General features: G+C 52.3%; 1 protein-coding gene and 1 long non-coding RNA gene across 26 annotated transcripts in view; one reads left to right on the top strand and one right to left on the bottom strand.

Moving 5' to 3' along the window:
- The window catches only part of Pou2f2 (POU domain, class 2, transcription factor 2), a 93,448-nt gene that overhangs the window by 63,953 nt on the left and 9,580 nt on the right, over positions 1-19,915 (bottom strand). For 9 of the 24 annotated variants that reach the window (XM_030242226.1, XM_030242222.1, XM_030242224.1 and 6 more), the window contains exon 2: positions 8,559-8,619. The exons of the other annotated variants lie outside the window; for them this stretch is intronic. The gene's annotated coding sequence lies outside the window, so the exon portion shown is untranslated. The remainder of the gene's footprint in view (positions 1-8,558; positions 8,620-19,915) is intronic. 24 annotated transcript variants of the gene reach the window in all.
- D930028M14Rik (RIKEN cDNA D930028M14 gene) lies at positions 1,155-5,328 on the top strand. Of its 2 annotated transcripts, none has more exons than NR_045847.1 (3): positions 1,155-1,324; positions 4,020-4,318; positions 4,792-5,328. It is a non-coding gene; the product is annotated as an RIKEN cDNA D930028M14 gene (long non-coding RNA). The 2 variants fall into 2 exon arrangements; NR_045848.1 differs by lacking the exon at positions 1,155-1,324 and adding an exon at positions 3,767-3,834.

Raw genomic sequence — 19,915 nt, forward strand, 5'->3', positions numbered from 1 at the left:
AGAGGGGCTGTGGATGGCCATGGGCAGGAGGCAGGGTGAGGGCTGCCTGCCCCTCCTCTGCCCGCCCTCTCGGGTCAAGGCTAAGGTGATTCCTCAACCTCTCCAGGCTGGGAGGGGAGGACGGGTCTTCGAAGACAAAGAATGGGAGCCCCAGGGAGTTGGGGGCTGGCAGGGAAGCACCTGGGACCCACTATTTTGACTTGGGGAGGGACAGCAGGCACCCTCCCTCAGGCACCCTCCCTCCCGGTTCTTGCTTTTCCCCTCCCGTCAGCCCCGCCTCCCATCTGCAACAATCCCTCTGGATCTCAGAGCTGAGGCAGGATTCGGTTGGGGTTGAGGGGGAAACTGAGGCCCAAAGAAGGGGCAACAAAGTCACAGGGAGAATGTTGCCCCACTTTGACCTTCAGCTTCTTAGCCTAGCAAGGGAAAGAGCCCCTCTCTCCCAGTCCTTTCTCTTCCGGGTCAGGGCTGGCCCATGGAGGGGGCAGGTAACAGAAGGCTGCTGGAAGAAGGGGGGGGGGGAGGCTGAGGGGCTAGAGGGGTTGATCTCTGTATTCCAGGCCAGCCACGGAGGTTGAGGGACCAAAAGACCTTAGCATGCTGTCTCTGGCCTGGGTCTGTGGTGAGAGTCAACTGGAAAGGACAGGGTAACCTACCCCCACCCCAGTACCTGGAAAGAGACCTTCAGAGAGGGTTCTCTCCCGCTCACTGCCACATAGCAAAGGTGGACCCACAGCCTGGACTGCCCACACATGACACCTGCCCAGCCTGACAGTAGCTGGCAAAGAGGAGCCATGGCTGGCAGCCATCCTGACTATGGAATAAAAAGCCACTGGAGAAACAAAAAAGAAATGTTCAAAGCCTGGGGGGGCTACGCTCTCCTGCCAAGGCTGAGGGGGCTCTTGGAGAGAATAAGGGCCGCAGCCAAAAGGAAGTGGGGGGCAGGGCATACCCCTTTTCTGGGGGGGGGCTCAAATATGCTTCCACAGCTTGTCCAGGAGACCCTAGATGTACCCAGGACTAAGGGGTCCCAGCTGCCCTCCCCCAAACCTCCCCTCCCTTCTCTCTCTCTTTCTCGCCGCTATCGACCGACCAGGCTGTGACATGGTGGATCAATACAGCAGGGATATAAAGCCGGCTGGCTGGCTGCCTGCCTCTGCCTCTCTCTCCCTTGCTTCTCTTCCTTTCTTTCCCGGAGCCGCACCCAAGCCCCCACCCCATGTACCCCTTACCCCTACCTCTGGGGGGGGCCAGCCATCACCCCATACTCCCCTACTGCAGGAGAGTTTAGGGGGGCTGAGAGCTTGGAGAGCCAGGAGAGGGGGTGAGTATGGGGGTGGGCAGGGAAGCAGATGGGTGTGGGGGGCTCACATCTGCAGGCGAGGTGGCTGGGTAAACTGAGGAACAGCTGTTTAGGAGGAAAGGGAGCACCCCCCTCAGAGGGATGGGGCCCTTTGAGGGTAGCTGAGGGTGAGGGATGAAGCCTTGGGTGGTGGGCAGGGTTCCTGGCTAGGCAGGGGGATGGGGAAATGCTGTTCTGAGCCTGTGGGAGAAGGGAAGAAAGGCCTGGATACTGGATTTGGAAGGGCGAATGGACAGAAGCAAGAGGGGGCACCCTGGGCAAGCCTGGTGTCTACCTTCAGGACCTTGGCCTCACCCCAGAGCCTGGGTTGAATGAGCTGGGGTGTGGGTGGGCTTTCTTAGGGAGGTAGACAGGATGTCTCAACCAAGGGGCTGTGGAGTCCGAATGGATGCCACCCATGGAAGGTGTACACAGGTCCTTAAGCTGTGTTAGGGGACTCCAGAATTGTCTCCTGACCGCCCTGACCCTCGAGCCATGTCTGTGTGTGACTATGAGCCTGTGGGGGTTGTCCTGGGGATGCTGGGGCTTGTGCATATATGGCCATGGTGTCTCCATGATTACTGGGTGTCCTCAAATGCCCGTGTGGCCCTTGCGGGGATGTGGATGAATCTCAAGATGATACTCTCTCTGTCCCTAGGAAGGGTGGTGGCTAAGTGTCCCTAGTGAACCGGATTGTGGTGACATGTCCACGCCTCTGGTGGAGTGTGTCTGAGTGTGGGTGTTTTGGAGTGAGTCTGTATGTGTCCCTGTGTCTGTGTCGTGCGGGGGGGTGGGGTGGGGGGCTGTCCTTGGGCTTCAGAGCCTGTTTGGTCCTCTCTATGTGCATCGAAGGCTCTATATGAGTGGTAGAGACTCCGGTGGGTTCACTCTGTGTCTACCTGCTCCAGATGACCCTGTGTGCTGATGGTCAAGTGCTCTCTCATCAGTGGGATGGAGGCTCTGGGTGTGTCCCAGTGTGTGTCACGGTGACTCAGTGTACGTGAAGGGGGCAGAGGTCACATCCCTGAGTCTGAGTGGGGGAGGGGGTGGAGCAACAGAGGCTGCCACCGAGACACTGGCTAGTGTGGTTTATGGCTACATCATCTCCACATAGAATATAAGGGCCAGTCTGCCTTCTTTCTTCCCCTGCCAGAGGCCCCAGAGCCCTGCCAGGATGGGCTCAGTCTCCCTCCCTTCCTTCTCCCACCTTGGGTGGGGTGCGCCTCTGTTCTTCAGCACCCTCTGCTTTGGTGGACACTACCTCAACTCCACCAAGCGACCTCCGTCCCTCCCAACCCCCCCAGCGCCACCCGCTCCCCCCACCCTCCCCCCACCACAAGTCCAGTCCAACCCAGACAAAAGCAATTACTCCTGAGGTAGGATGTGAGTGTGGGTGTTAGAAACAGAAAAAAAATATAGTGGGGGGAAGGGAGGGGGAGGGAGACACACACACAGAAGCAGGGATGGTCAGCCAAAGACCTGGAGAGACAGGGATGAAGAAAAAGACAGAGGGAGAGAAGGAAGGACAGCTAGAGCTACTCGGGGCAGAAACCGAGAGATGTGGATGGACAGAAACATAGATCCAGGAGACAGAGGCAGCAGGGGAGAGCCATGGAAGGCCAAGTAGAGAGACCAGCCAGAGAAGCACAGTAAAAGAGAGCAGGGGACACAGGAATGAAGAAAGAGGACAGGGGACAGTGTGAGGGTTGGGGGAGAAGACATGTGGGGAACCCCAGCCAGGGTCAGCCAGAAAACACAGACAGGGAGAAACACAAAGAGTAAGAATGAGATCTGACAGGGACAGATGAAAGACAGACGCACAGACAGAGGTGGACGGACACTGGTGATGTAGTGAGAAACCCAAGCCAGCAAAGACAGAAAGCGCTGAAGAGAGTTCAAAGCCTTCTCCTGACAAGAGCACCCGCGCGCGCGCGCGCGCGCACACACACATACACACACATATACACGCTAGGTAGGCTTCCTCCCCACCCCCAGGCCAGAAGTCAGGTGTGGCCAAGCCATCCCCATAGCCCTTGGTCCCCCAGAGCCAGAATGAGGAGGGGACAGATGCTCTCAGCTGTCAGACAAGAGAGCTGGGCACAGTACATCCTCGCTGCCAACACCAGCCAGTTAGTGTCACCTACGTGTGCCATATACCACATTACTCACGCTGGATGCCCAGAGAGGACACAAGAACCCCTGCAAGGCCCTTCCTTTCTGTCTCACAGCTGTGCCCTGCCTGCCTAGTGCCCTTAGCTCCTATCTTTCCTCCTTGGCACCAAGCCAGTGAGTGGCCTTGTCCTACCACCTATGGGGTGTCTTCATGCACTCCGGCTTGGGGGGTACACTTCCTGCCCTTCCTACTTGCCTCTATCTGCTTTCCTGTGCCCTACCCCATTTCTACTGCCTCCCTTCTCTTTTGCTCTTCTCAAGAGCTCCCCAATATTCCTCCAAAGTCAGATGGTGACCCCTCTGGACCTCCTGTTGGCCAGGTACCTCAAAAGGAATGCACTCCCTAGCCCTCCCCTTTGCTGGGGGAAAAAGAGGCTACCTCCAGTTCTTGTCCCCACCCCACCCCATACCTCTTTTCTTGCCACCCTGGCCCTTGCCAGGCCCCCACATTTTCATGTGATCAGCTCTGAGGCCAGAAGCTAAAACTCTATTTACACACCTCCAGACTCAAAGAAAGAGGAAACACTCAGGAAGGGATGGAGAGATGGACAGAGCTGAATGCCTGTGGGAAGCACGGAGAGAAGCAGAGGACTATGGGAGGCCAGGAGCAGGAGACCTGTGGGCCTGGTGAGCGGCACAGACCTCTGCACTCGGTGGGATTCCCAGCAGGCCTCGCTCCAAGCTCCCAGGGTTACTCTGAGGTCCGCCTATGTTGCGGATCAGAGCTCTGAATTCTCAGCCTGCCTTAATTTGCTGTGGGACTGTCCAGGATTCCAGGGACTCACGGATCCTAGCCTGATAAAGGTGAGCTTTCTATTTCTCCCCTCCCCCACATCTGTAAGCCCCACCCTGTGGGTAAGAGATACTCCCAAACTACAGCTGTTTCTACCCGCCCTGCCCGGAGACGCCAACCAGAGACAATGGCCCCAAGCCATCACTTGCTACCTCTTAGAATCCCGTCCTCAAATCTGGGCTTCATAGCCAGTAAGGAACGCAGCCCGTTCACACAGTGTGGCAGGTACACAGCTAGCTAAGAAGCTGTCCCATCCCCCCAAACCAACAGAGCTGTTGCACCACTGAAGCCTGGTCTCTGGCCCCGCCCTAAGCCACAAGCACACACCCTAGCTAGAGCTAAAGTCAAGCCTCCACCCAGCCCCACACCGCAAACGCAGCTCAGCTCGGGAGGGGAGAAGGCTGAGTGGACCTGGGGTCTGGAAAACCTGTTGGCCCCGCCTGCCGGTTCACTGTCTTATCTCCACCCACTGCTCCCCACCCAGTCACTGAAGACTCTGCCTCAAACGGTCCTGGGTTGTTCTTCCAAGTCACCTCCTTAGACCCAGCGATGCAAGGCTTGTCCCCCACAAGTGAGCTCCAGCTCCTGAGATCTTCAGGGCTCCTGCACGGGGAGTATAGGAGTCTGTCCTCGTCGCCTCCGTGATGTAGCATGCGGAGGGCTACAGGGGACTGCAACTGGCCACGGGGACTGCAAGGCCAGAGCTGCGTTCCTGGCTCCAACAGCTGATAAGCCTGTCACCGGTACCACATCCACAGTGAGACCTGTGTTGGCTTCTCGAGCCCTTCAGGAACACCCTCCCAAAGATGTCCCGGAGGCCCTGTGTGTATCATCTAAACTCTGTCCTCTGACCACATTCTTTGCAGCCTCACACTTGGGCTGATAACACTTGTGCCTGATCCCGGGGGTGCCTCTGAGGCCTCCGAAGTTCTCCTGCTTCTCGGCATCTCCAGGCCTCGTATGGGAGACATCCCAGGGTGGGGCAGGGTGCTGCAGTAATAAATGGATGGATCTAGATCTGGTTGTGTGTGTTTGCTTGTTTATTTATCAGCCGGACCAATGCTTTCTGAGCATTTACATGTACCAGGAATAACTGCAGACATGCAGACAAATAGAGAAGCCTCCTGCTATGAGGCTGGTGGGGAGACACGAAGGAAGCCAAGTGCAGTGCGGAGCAGGGAGCAGGACAGATGGGGTGAAGCAGCTCAGGGATGGGGTGGGGCTGCCCAGGGCAGAGCACCTTAGATAGAAGTGGGGCAGGGAGGAGGAGGAGGAAGAGGAAGGTGAGGAGGAAGAGGAGGGGGAAGGGGAGGGGGAGAGGTGGGGAGGGAGAGGAGGGGAGGCAGGGAGTGAGCCCAAGAAAGAACTGGGGATGAGCTAAGGGCAGCCATGCCTCAGTTAGGGAAGCCGCAGTAGACCCAGGCCTGGAGATCTCTCATTTTGGGGTTCTGGCTCCCAGGAGCACCGAGGAGGCCTTGGGACGTATTTGGGGAACCACTTGCCTACCTGGTAGAGTTAAGGAAAGAGAGTGAGAGTAGGCACTTTATGGTAGCTACATGGTCTCCTTAGGCACTTTCTCCCTGCAGATGGGGATGGGAGGCGAATGGACTAGGTACTCTGGCAACAGTCTTCAAAGCCAGTTTGCAAGAAACTCCAACATCAAACACCTCCCTAGCAGTGTATGCCTGTCCCTAGTTTCACCCAGTGAACCCACACATAGTCCCAACTTTTGCCAAGCGCGTCCACGAGAGTTAAACACAACTGCTGCCGAGTCAGATTCTATTCTCCTGAAAGAAATTCACTCCTGGGATTTCTAACGATGTGGTGGGATTCAAGGTAGAGGGATGAGAGTGTTAAATGCAGGCAGTTCTGTGTTCAAGTTGCACCTCTGCGGAGTGACTTTAGGAAGCAGAGAACTACCTAAAGATGAAACATAACTAAACACAGCTCTTAGCAGTCCTCAAAGCTGCCTTGAACTCCAAACTGATGTAGCTTGGAGGCTCCTAGAGCCATCTTCAGTGTCAGGGGCATCCGAGGACATGAGAACCCTGAGAAGGATGTAATTTGACTCCTTAAAGAATGCACTGGAGAGGCTCAAGCCTGTAATCTTAATAGGAACGTGAGGCAGGAGGATTCAGAATTTGAGATCAGCCTGGACTACAGAACTGACCATGTTAAGGGAGGAGAAAGAGATGGGTGGATGGGTGGATGGATGGATGGATAGTTGGGACCCTGTAACTAAAGTACCCACATAATTACCAGCTAAAACAATAGCTCATGAATGAACTGTGTGAGTGTGTGTGTGTATTGAATATACCTGAGTCACTGAACAACTGGGTTAACACAGATATATGTTTTCCTGGGTCCCAATCTGTAACTACTATAAAACTATACATTGATGGACCTGAAAAGTGGTTTGGACCACAAAGAGATTTTTGAAATTTCACATTAGTTGTCAGCATTTAAAAACTGGGAGATGTCCCATATAAATGTTCCTGTCCTTCCTTTCCTTTCCTTCCTTCCTTCCTTCCTTCCTTCCTTCCTTCCTTCCTTCCTTCCTTCCTTCCTCCCTCCCTCTCTCCCCCCTTCCTTCCTTCCTTCCTTCCTTCCTTCCTTCCTTCCTTCCTTCCCTCCCTCCCCCCTTCCTTCCTTCCTTCCTTCCTTCCTTCCTTCCTTCCTTCCTTCCTCCCTTCCTCCCTTCCTCCCTCCCTCCCTCCCTCCCTCTCTCCCCCCTTCCTTCCTTCCTTCCTTCCTTCCTTCCTTCCTTCCTTCCTTCCTTCCTTCCTTCCTTCCTTTCTCTCACTTTTCTCTTTGAAACAGGGTCTCATGTAGCCCAGGCTGGCCTCAAACTCACCATGTAACCAAGGATGCCCTCGTACTTCTGACCATTCTGCCTCCACCTCTCGGGTGTTGCAATGGCGGGTATGCCTACTTCATGCAGTGCTGAGAATGGAACCCAGGGCTTGGTGTGTTCTGAGTGAGCAGAGCACTATTCTAACCGAGATGCCATCCCTGTCCTTAAGTTTCTCTTGAAAACTCAAAGCCTAGTGTCTCAGAGCTGTCTGTACAGAAGCATGAAGCTGCCCCTCCCCACTGTCCAGTCCACCATGATCCCTGCCACACAAGGTGAATGGCAAACATGGGCTACAGCTGTCCTTGGCTTCCCATAGGGCATCCCAGGGTGATTCAAGGCCTGCTGACGGGGAGACCTAGCAGGATGACTGGTGGCTCCCCAGGACCCTGAAGCTGGGGTTTAGTTGCTCTAGTTAAACAGGGGTGGTAGCATGGGGAGTCCCACATCACAGACCTCACTTCTCATCTCCCCTGCCACTCATTGCCAGGAGAAGGGATGGGGGGGGGCATCAAACAGAGTAGAGCCAACAGCAGGGCAAATGCCCAGGCCTGTGGCTCCCACAGTACTGAATCCCTGGGGAGTCCTGACTTCATTCTGGGAGCCTTGCTGGGCTCTGAGAATCCTGATTTGTCCAGGGGTTGCTTCCAGCTGTGTCTGCAGCTCCCACTGCTTGGGTCTCCATGCTTTGGAGAGTAGCTTCTTTCATCTTCATAGATACCTCACCGTGGTGGGAGCTGGGAATCCCCCTCCTTTGGCTGAAAGAGGAAAACTGAGCCACACCTGCAATCCCACAACCTGTCTGTCTGTCTGTCTGACTTTCCCCTACCTTCTTCTGTCCTCACAATACTGAGTAAGGTGGGCACGCTATGTTATCCTTATTTTAAAATGTCAAGATTTATTTATTTGTTGGTTTGTTTTTATTTGTATCTGTTGGGGGAGGGTGCACTGCTGTGGTTTGTGTGTGGAGATGAGAGGATAACTTACAGGACTCTGTTCTTCCCACCATGTGGGTCCAGGGATTGAACCAAGGTCTGTCAGGCTTGGTGGCAAGCCCCCTTTAGCCACTGAGCCATCATACTGGCCCCTGGTTCCCATTTTATAGATGGCTGAATGGTATCATTAACTTTCTCAAATACCCCATCATCATGCACTCCTGCCCCAAAGATGTAAACTAAGTCACCACAGACCAAGGCCACTGACACCCAGACACACTTGTTTGTCCAAGAAGCCACGAAACACACAGAGGAAATAAAATGCCAGGCAGAATGTCACCTCTGGGGAGCAGAAACAGCACAACGCAATGGTGGCCACCCCCAAGGGGAGGCCGGGGACAGGGACTCAGGAAAGCAAGGAGCCCAGAGCATAGAAATGCAGAACTTGCAAGCCACAACTCTTACCTCTTGGGCAGACAGAGCAAAGCTAATACATTCAGGCCACCAACCCGGTCCAGCCGAGAACCTGGAGGGAGAGGAGAAAGAGTGAGTGTCCCTGGGCACCAGTCTGGGCCTCCTGAAGGCTGGGGCTCTCCCTTGAGTAGAGAGGCTCTCTCTCCTCCTCTATCACCATCAACAGCTGTAAAGCCACAAACCATGGGACCAAGCACCTGAGACTCAGGTCCCTCTGGCTGTTCATTGCTGCCAGTAGCCCCTTATAGCCTCCAAGACTCAACGTTTCCACCCTATAATGGGCACACTGGTACCTCTCCTTGTTGAGCACCTGTTCTCTTTTTTTTTTTTTTTTTTTTAAAGATTTATTTATTTATCATATGTAAGTACACTGTAGCTGTCTTCAGACACTCCAGAAGAGGGCGTCAGATCTTGTTACAGATGGTTGTGAGCCACCATGTGGTTGCTGGGATTTGAACTTCAGACCTTCGGAAGAGCAGTCGGGTGCTCTTACCCACTGAGCCATCACACCAGCCCGAGCACCTGTTCTCTTATCAGATGGGAAGTTTCTGCTGTTGTTTTGGTTTTAGATTTTAATTGTGTATTTTGTGTGTGCCTGTGTGTGCGCGCGTGTCAAAGGACACAGCACGGATCGAACAGCTTCCAAGAACTTTCTCATTCTACCACGTGAAGCCCACTGATCCATCTCTGTCACTTGGTCTGATTTTGAGATACGATCTCACTACGCATCTCCAGCTGGCCTGGAACTTGTGCGTGGATCAGGCTGGCCTAACTCACAGAGCGTCTGTTTCTACCTCCCCAGTGCTGGATTAACAGCATGAGCCACCACATCCAGTCCTATTAATTTTTTTGAGACTGTCTTTCTAGGTTGCTATGTAGCCCAGGCTATCTCATGATCCTCCTGCCCCAGGCTCCTAAGCACTAGGATTCCAGTGTGCCACCAGGATTCCTGTTTCAGGAAGTGCCTGGGAGAACAGGAACTTCATGTGGCAACGTTAGCATTTGGCAGAGGACCTGGCAAATTTGAAGTGCTTCCTAAGATCATAAATGGATGGATGGATGGATGAATTAATTAGCAAACTATCTTAAATCAGTGCTGGCAAGATCTGTGGAGAAATAAATTTGAGAGGGTTGATTATTTTGAAGCACCTATGAGTGTTGGGGGCGTGAAAATATATGGTTGTGGTATTTCTGACTTGGACATTGCAGCGTCTATTTCTGTTCCTTTCTTCCCCTCTCTCCCTTCTTCTCTTCCCAATACCTTCCTTTTTCTCTTAGAGATGGGACCCTGATTGTATCCCAGGTCGGCCTGGAACTCACTGTGCAGTCCACACTGACCTCAAACTCATGATCCTCCTGCCTCAGCCTCACTGGTGCTGGGAGAGATTACATCCTTGTGCCACTATGTTTGGCAAAGCCTTGTGCCACTATGCTTGGCAAAGCACTGAGGTTTTCAAAGCACCTCTGACCCAAGTGTGTGGGTCAAGACATGGATTAGACAAAATGTCTGCCCACCTCCCAGGCACTAACAGCAGGTTGGTAATACAGAGAAGGGAGCTGTCACTAGTGGCATGCGGCAGGCAGAAGGTGCCAGGGGCATCCTAGTGGAGGCCGAGGGAAGACTGAGGAAGCAGTAGACAACCAAATCTAGAAGATGAATGAACTGTGTGGTCCAGATGGGCAGACTTCCCCAAGGAGAACTGACTTCTAAGCCTCTTCAGTTCTACATGCTGGAAGATAGAAGCTCCTGCCATCTCCACTGTGCAGGTGAGACAGCAGGGGTCATGACTTAAAGCCAAAGTTCATTGAGAGGCAGATGCAGCTACAGAGCTTGGGTCCCCCTGCCTGCCACTGACACCTCCTGCATATGAAGGCTTCTTGGGAAAGCTGCCCAAACCCATGAAAAGATCATTCCGGCCTCTGTCTGCTGTGGGCATTTAGGGAGGGGGCGGGGACTGTGGGGCATGATGGGGGCGGGGGAATCCCTGGTAGGATTTCTGGGAGGCTTCCTTCAGGTAGAGACTGAGAAGCAAAGCAGACAGTGAGCTATGCTGAGAGAGATGGGGGCTGGGCATGGCAGGTCCCATGTTAGCATTTGGGAGCCTAAGGTAAGAGGATCATGAGTTCAAGCCCAGCTCGGAATGCATAGCAAGGCTCGCTCTTGGAGTTAGAAGCTAGGGAAATAGATCCATCAGTAAGTGCTGGCCACAGGAGCATCCTCAGAGACCACATGAAGAGTTTGTGTGGTGCTCAGAACCCCAGTGCTGGGGAGGTAGAGAGGCTAGAGGATCCTGGAGCTGCCTGGCCAGGCAGCCCAGACTGGCTAGCAAGCCCCAGATCCCAGTGAGAGATTGTGTCAAAAAAACACAAGGTGGACAGTTAATAAGGAATGACACCCAAGACCTCCACAACCACCCTCCCCCACATGCACCTACGTACGTGAGTACCCATTCCACAAACATACAGTTACTCACATACATGTGCACCCATCCTCCCAACACATACTACTTTGTAACAATTCCCTCTGAAACAGTAGCATTCTGTCCTGCCGGGAAGGTTCTTAAGCAGAAAGGTAAACAACTCAGAGTAGTTTCAGGAAGTTCCTGAAACCAACCAGATTCACTAGGCCACTCCCCGCCTGAGTAAGCAATAAAAGCTGAGAGACCCTCTCAGAAAAGGGAAGCCAAACTGCAAAGAAGACTCCGAGACTAGACCAACTAACTGCCTAGAAGAAGCAGAAACCAGTTGAGCTGCTTGGGAGAGGTTTACAATAACTGAGGCACCTGGAAAGAACACCTTCCAATCTGTTGAACTGCCTACAGACTGTGTACCCATCTACAGGCTGTGTACCCATCACAACACATACACATGTGCTTACACACACATACACACACACACACACATGCACCTATTCCCAAACATATGCTTGCTCTCTCTCTCTCTCTCTCTCTCTCTCTCTCTCTCTCTCTCTCTTATTCTAAGGATATCTGAACATAGTGGCTCATTCCTGTAATCCTAGCATTTGGGAGTCTGAGACATGATGATCGGTCTCAAGTTTGAAGACAGTCTGGGGTGTATAGGGAGCTCTAGGCTAACCTGGACTACAGAGTGAAATTTTGTCTCTAAAAAACAAAAGAGAAATAACAGAGAAGTAGGGCCTTGAGAAGCAGGCATAAAGCCAGCTAGCCCAGACCCATGTGTGAGCCTGTGAGTGTACTCCAATGAAGGGAGGGGAGAGATGGGGACTGCAAAAGAGCAGGGCAAGACTGGCCATGTAGGCTTTTATAGACAACTTCTCTCTGTCATGGCAGAGAGGCCCATGCAGATGCGAAGCTGAAGCCCACAAGATCAGAGGAGGATGTGGGAAATTGGGGGAGGCGTGGTCTTGAGGAAGAAAAGAGAGGAAAAGACAGCGACAGAGAAGAGAGTGACAGGGAGAGAGAAAAGACAGCAGAGGAGGGGGTATGACTGTACAGAGAAAACAGAGAAAATCCCAAACAGGATAAAAAGGGGGGCAAAGGAGCTGAGGGACCCCCAAGCTCCTCATTTCCTCCTTTCTTCCTGGGGGTCTGGTTAGGTCTCTACCCTCAGGGGCAGGGAATTGAGGGTCCCTGGGGGGAGAAAGGGATGGGGTGGCTCCCCCTTGGTGGTTGTCTCCCCCACCTCATGCACCCCCCCACCCCAGGGCTAATCAGTGGCTGTCATCTCCACGGTGAGGTCTTGGTTAAGGAGATTTAGGGCTGGGATCAATAGGAAATTTAAAAATCGATGCAGCGCGCAGGGCAAAATCGATGGCGTTTAATCGCCTTGCCGATTCCCAGTCAAAACAATTAGCCGCGCTGAGTGTTGAACACGGTGGCGACACGGCATTAACCGTCAATATTGGTGTAAGTGATGGCGGGCGGGAGGGGAATCCCCAGTCTCAGAGGAGCCCCCCTCAGTCAGACAGCGCCTTAGGGCTGGGGTCTTCCCCCAAGGCAGCTCGCAGGACCTACCTGTGTTTCTCAGTCCTCTGCCACCTTTACCTACACGGTGCCCATGGGCAGTGCCACCCTGGATGGCCCACCTACAACTCTGTCACCCCACTCTCCAGGCTCAGGACTCCCACCTGTCCTCAGCTCTCTGCAGGCAGAGCCCAGTGGGCAGTGCACCGTCCTCCATTGGTGCACGGAGCCTGGCAAGTCCCTCTTGGATGACTGGCATCCATCGTGAGAGACGGAGCTGACCGTCAATAGGCACAGGAAGCGGCAGAGCCAGGACCCGAACCTTGTTTCCTGAGGCTGCAGCACAGAAGGCAGATTCCAGATTTCACAGGACAGAGTAAGGTCAGGCTTGGGTTCCCACGCCCCTCAGCTTTTCTCCCAGTCGGTATCTACACTGCCTGGCTATTCCTGGCATCATCTACCCACCACCTGCCATAGGGTGAGCTACCTGAGGGCAAGGTGAGGTCAGGCTACTCTGGGGCTCCCAGCATCATCCAGAATAGGACGTGGCTGCACACTGGGACTTGATGAGGGTGTCACTTGTCCCCCCAGAGAACAGCCTGCCCCTATCCATCTCCACAGAGGGGCAGGGCAGCACAAACACATGAGGACCACATGTAACTCTGGCACTGCAGTGGGTACTGCCCAACACAGTCTACACCAAGGATTATCAGATGTTCTGCAAGTGAGGTCGCAGATTGCTCTAAACTCCCAGTTTCGCCGCAAGCACACAGCTGAAGACATGGAGGCTCAGAAAGGTTAAGGCCCTTTCTCCAAGGTCACACAGCTGAGAGCAGGCAGCTCTGACTGCCCAAGCATAGGACATAGTGCAAACAAGTTCCCTGACGGCAGAGCAAGAGAGGGGTGGGACAGGCAGCTGGCACCTAAAGAGACAGCCAAAGGTGGGGCTCATCAGGACTGGGGCTCCCAACGTGGGGGTTCCATGTGACGGTGGTGGTCGTTCCTATAGCCAGCTGCTCCCAGGCTCTGAAAGCAAGAGGGAACACGTGGGCTAGGGAGGAGGCCCATGAGATGAGCTGGGGATTGAACTGACAAGGTCCTAATCAAATGGTCAATATCGCTGACCTGACCACTTAACCTATTGATAAGCTGGCAAGGATGGAGCAGGCGGTGAGTGGGCTCAGGGAACAAGGCAGTGAAACGGGTAGAGTTCAGTGGTCCAGCGTGCTTGGGTCTCAGGGCCTGGGACAGGGTGGTCTTCTCAAACGCCCCTTCCCCTCCCCTAGGAAGATGAGTTGGTGAGGTTTGCTCTCACCGTGCTCCCTCCTCTCTGCTTGAGGTTGAGCCAGGAACTGTAGCCACGCTACCCCTACATGCCCTCACCAGTGCTCACACTTGGGAGAGGACTGCATATTCCTGCCTCAGTACCCTCACCTGTCACCTGGGGACAATGACAATGGGGATATCCATGAAAGAACCCAGATGTCTCCTGGCTTGGGGTTGACACAGTAAACGATGTCACAGCAACCACACAAAGGAACACTGTAGGGCTGAGGGAATATGCCTGAAATAAATTTACCAGCACAGACTTGTCAGTCATAATCCATTTCTTGGGGGGAAATGTGACGTATGCATCCACGTATGAAGTATATAATCTCCCACACACACCTTTTTTTTTTTTTTTTTTTTTTTTTATGAACACAGATACACCTAAAAGAAGGAGGAGGGAAAGAAACGGTCTGGTGCAGGAATCAGGAACCTGAGTTTGGGTCCTTGAATTTGCATTCTAGTAGGTTTTGGGGATAAACTATGCAAAGAGAGAGAATGAGAGGGAGGGGGGCATTAATGATTTGGTGTAGGGGATGGAATCAAGGGCTTCATGTATCCTAAACAAGTACTCTATCTCTGAGCCACGCCCCCAGCCCCTCACTGGGGAATTCTAGGCAGGGGTTCTACCACTGAGCTATACTTCCAAATTTGCTGCTTGAGTTTGAATTCTTCATCTTCCTATCTCCACCTCCTAAGACGTATAATTACAGCTGTGTGGCATCACTCTCTTCTTTCTTTCTTTCTTTCTTTCTTTCTTTCTTTCTTTCTTTCTTTCTTTCTTCCTTCCTTCCTTCCTTCCTCCCTCCCTCCCTCCCTCCCTCCCTCCCTTCCTTCCTTCCTTCTTTCCTTCCTTCCTTGTTTTTTTCAAGACAGGGTTTCTCTGTGTAGCCCTGGCTGTCCTGGAACTCACTCTGTAGACCAGGCTGGCCTTGAACTCAGAAATCTGCCTGCTTCTGCCTCCCAAGTGCTGGGATTAAAGGCGTGTGCCACCACTGCCCAGTTGGGATTTTTTTTCTTACCACTAAGTCTGTGTCTTTCTCTACCACACACATGCATCACAGTATGCTAAGTTAGAAGCAGAGTTTGAACACTCCATCAGCTGGACTGTGGCCAAGGGAAGAAGTGCTCCCACCTCAACCAACTAAGTTCTTCTATTCCAAACACAGCAGGATTCCAGAGCTTTCAAGAATATGGGTGGGGCCTCACGTAGTGTTCCACACCTTTAATCTCAGCACTCGAAGGCAGAGGTGAACGGATCTCTGTGAGTTTGAGGCTAGCCTGGTCCGCACAAAGAATTTCAGGCTAGCCAAGGATAAGTAGTGAAGCACTATCTCAAAAAGAAAAAAGAATATGGGTGAATCTGAACATCACTGAGATTACCCTATGGCTTTGGCTGTTAATAAGTGGGCAGGATAGGACCAAGCTCGATTCTGTTCGGCTTCCTTAGCAGGAAACTGAAGGCTTACAGATAGTCCCCCAGGTTTATGCAGCTGCTTATTACAGAGCCGGAAGCAGAAATGGAGCTCCTGGCTCCTGCCATCCCAAGGCCAGGAGGACAGAACTATAAGAGAAAATGTCCACACAGACCATGGAAGGTGCACGTGCTCTGTGGCTGCAGGACCCTGAGTTAAAACTGGTCCGTGGCATGGCAGCATCTGTCTTTGTCTTTTCAGCAGCACTTGAGCTGGAAGCAGAGGCATCAAGGCTGAGGCCGTGAACTGGAGGAGATGGTTCGGTGGAGGAAGAACGTGGAGACTTGAGTTTGAGTCCCCAGCACCCACATAAGAAACTGGGCATGATGTTGAGGCTTCTACTTCAGCAAGAGACCCTGTCTCCTGCCACCCCACAAAACAGGGTTTCTCTGTGTAGCCCTAGCTCTTTTGGAATTCTCTCTGTAGACCAGGCTGGCCTTGAACTCAGAGATTTGCTTGCCTCTGCCTCCTGAGTGCTGGGATTAAAGGCGTGTGCCACCACACATGGCTCAGAGAAACCCCGTCTTCAAGGAATAAGGCAGAGAGTGAAAAAGGCACCTGGAATCTTCCTGTGCCTTCTACATACATGCTTATACATACACCCACACAGCACACAAGTTAATCAATTGGTTGGTTAATTAATTAATTAATTAATTAATTAAAGAATTCCAGGCCAACCTGGGTTACAAGAGATTCTGAAGCAAACACAACAAATAAAAACCTGAAATCTCTGACCCCCTCGCTGTGCGACCGTGACCAAGTCGCTTCACCTCTCGGAAGCCAGTTCGCTCAGGTGTAACATAAGGAGAATAGCTCTTGCCTCAGAATGCTCTTGTGAGAAGATGCACGGGTAATCTCTGCTTGGAAGGAACTCAGCAGGGAATAGACACACAGAGAGTAGCAAGTGTGCTGCAGAAAAGATGACCTGCCATGTGTCCTGGGTGGGCCGAGAGATTGTGGGGGCTCCTTGGTAGCCTGAGTAGATGAGCAAATTCGAGGTACCTGGCTAAAATATCTCCTGTGTTCATTCATTTGTTCATTCATTGATTCAATAAGCGTTTCCTGATTCTAATTCTAAGCCAGATGTCCCAGTGTCTGCAATCCAGATGTAAATAAAAATTAAGGAACATTCCCGGTATTGATAAGAAGGGAACCCAGATGACTGAATCTGCTCTCTTGTCTCAGAGTTGCTGTCTCAATGGTCCCTAAAGTCACCCTGTGGTCTTCTGATGAAAAGTGTCGTCCATCCCCGATTCTGGGTCTAACCTCTTTGCTATTTCAGGTGCGTGTGTGTGTGTGTGTGTGTGTGTGTGTGTGTGTGTGCTCGCCTTTGCAATGCACAGGGCCAGCACTAGGTCTGACTCTCTAGGGAGTCAGCATCTGTCCATGCTTGCATCCATCCCTTCCTTTTCCTTTTTAAAGAACAACAAAAATGAATACTAGAAAGTTCAGGGGCTGGAGAGGGTTAGGGTTAGAGTACCAGCTGCTCTTCCAGAAGACCCAGGTTCAATTCCCAGCTTTACATAATAGCTCAAAAGCATATGTAACTCCTGTTCCAGGGGGTCCAATGACTTCCTCTGGCTTCTAAGGGCCCCTGGCATACTTGGTGCACAGATACACATGCAGGCAATACACACACACACACACACACACACACACACACACACACATATACATATATATACATATATATATATATATATATATATATATATATAATGAAAATAAATCTAATTTTTTTCTTAAGTTCAAAGCACTCATGGCCAGTGGCAGTGGCACATGTCTTTAAGCCCAGGACTCGGGAGGCAGAGGCAGGTGATATCTCTGAGTTCGAGTTCAGCCTGGTCTACAGAGCAAGTTCCAGTCCAGCCAGAGCTACACAGAGAAACAAAACAACAAAAGTTCGAAGCACCCAGACTAAAGCTTAGCCCCTGGTAGACAATGCATAACAGTTGCTGTCAGTGTCAGCCCCAAACTGCGCCTGCTCTCCCACCCCATGCAGAGGCCCTGTGTTCTCCACGAGGAGGCTCCTAATCTTATCTACCTATGGTCCCTCAGCTAAGACACAAAGCCAGGCTTGTTAAGCAGACACCTATAATCTCAGCACTGAGAGGCACGAGGATCCGGAGTTCAAGGTCATCCTTAGCAACGTCATTTGGGGCCAACCTGGTTTACATGAGACCCTGTCTCAGAACAAACAAAAGCAAACAGGGCCAGGGTGGCAGCAGCTCTGTGGAATGCTTGCTTAACATACATGAAGCTCTGAACTGTATCCCCATAACCACTTCTACTCAACATGGGGGGACATGCTGTAATCCCAGCACTGAGGAGGCTAAAAGCAAGAGGACCAGAGGGCAGATCTGAGGATGTAGCCCAGATGGCACAGTGTCGGCCTAGCATGCACAGGGTCCTGGATTTGATCCCTAGCACCCCACAAAATGAGTGTGGTGGCATACACTTGGAGTGCCACTACACAGGAGGTACAGGCAGGAGGATCAGGTATTCAGGGTCAATCCTTGGCTACTTAGTTTGAAGCAAGCTTGGGCTACGTGAGACACAATGTCAAACCAAAGCTGCTTTGAGTCTCCAGCAGACAGGACACGACCGGTTTGCCTGTGTCCCTCACAGCGTATAGACAATGACCCCCCAGAAAGTAAGCTCCCTCACTCCTGTTGGGCACACATCACTGACTGATTCTTGTGTGTGCCATGTTGGGTGCTGAGATGTGGCTGTGAGCAAGACAAGACCTTGCCCTATGAATTTCTAGAGGAAGAAGAGATATGGCAGAAAGAAAATACAGACAGGGATTGCAGAAGGAAACGAGGCAGGTGGGGGTGCGTTATGAATAACATCTTAGATCAAATGGCCAGTGATGGCGTCATCTGAAAAGCTGCTCAAATGAGCTGACGAGGTGAGGGCTTTCCTGACGATGTTCACAACTGCAAAGGCCCTGAGTTTAAAGAATGACAAGGAAGTAAGCGGCTTGGTCTTTGGGAGCTAACATAAAAGGAGTAAAATTCACACAGGCAGACAGGCACCAGCTCATGTAGGGTTTTCGTATGGGAGAGGGGTCCCACGTAGCCTAGGCTGGCCTTCAACTCTTGATCCTCTGTTGGCTACATTTTTGTTATTGATGTTACAGTCATGTCCCACAATGCCTGGCTTTCCTTTCCTCCTCTTCCGTGTTGCTGCTGTTGTGTGGATAGGCATGTCCTGAGTAGGTTTCCGTGCGCGTGCACATATGTACAAGTGTGTGTGCACATGTGCGGAGGTACATGTGGGGGCCAGGAGCTGAGGTCTGCTAGCTTCTTCGATCTCTCGCCATCTTATTATTGTGTCTTTATGATTATCTTGGGCAGAGTATGATGTGTGTGTGTGAGACTGTGGGCACACAGATCACAGCAGCAAGCATGTGGATGCCAGAGGACAACCTCCTGAAATTGAGTTCTCTGTGGGCTCCGGGAACTGAACACAGGTAGGCAGGCTTGCATGGCGAGTGCTTTTACCTATTGAACCATCTTGCTGGCCCCTTTTGCCTTATATTTTGAGACAGAACCTGGAGATCACCAATTCAATTAGAGAAGCTCCAGGGGTCCACCTGTCTCTGTCTCTCCAGCCCGAGACCATAAGTGTGTACTCCCAGACCCAGCTTCTTATGTGGGTGCTCAGATACTCATACCTAACATTACACAACCAATACTTTCCCAACTGAGCCACCCCACCCCCACCCCCGCGCCCTCGCCAGCCTGTGAGTAGCTTTTCTCTGTGTGAGTAGAAAACAGTGGTACTCCTTTGCCCTCAAAGCTGGGGTCCTTGTCTCTTTCCCACATAGATGACAGGGTGTCTGATCCACACAGCTCCAAGAATCAGTCCCCCAAACCTTCGATAAACCTCCAAAATTCCTAGTAGGGCTTTATCATTTTCCTTCCCATGCCAGGAATCCCCTCTGAAACAGGAAGGGGGCTGACTTATCTCAGGCCTGACCACCAGGGGCCTCAACAAAACTAAAAGTCGCAGTCCTTGCTAGAGAGGATCCAAACTCCACCCCCAGCCCCTGGCAAGTCTCCATTTGAAGGCAATTGTCACTAGTTCAATTCCAGCTTGTGGCCAAGAGTTGTGGCCAGGAACAAGGAAAGAAATGAGCACCACCAGGAAAGGCCTTCACCGGGGTTCCCTGCACAGATGGGGACAGCAGGAAGGCATGGATCCAACCCCTCTGTCCCACCAGGCTCTAAGCCAGCCCTGCTAGGCTTAGACCCTGGACCTTCTGCAGCTGCCAAACACGCCAGCAGGGCTTAATCCCTTTATGGTTGTGTGAAGTCTCCTACATTCTCATGTGGATGGGACATTCCACACTTGTCTGCTCCCCCTCAACTGTAGTTACCCACCTGTCCCCACACACCTGTACCTTCCCACCTGTTCCCACACACCTGTAGCTACCCACCTGTCCCCACAGCGCCTCCCAGATGAGGCCTCCTACAGTCCTTCCATGGTGCCTCTTGTGTTTTGTGTATCTGGTTACAGTTCTCAGACCTGGACCACAGCTGAGGGATCCCAAGATCCACCTAGAGACATACCCAGAAGAGTCTCCTAGGGACAGATG

The sequence above is a fragment of the Mus musculus genome, chromosome 7 (genome assembly GCF_000001635.26).
Source record: "Mus musculus strain C57BL/6J chromosome 7, GRCm38.p6 C57BL/6J".
Lineage (NCBI taxonomy): Eukaryota > Metazoa > Chordata > Mammalia > Rodentia > Muridae > Mus > Mus musculus.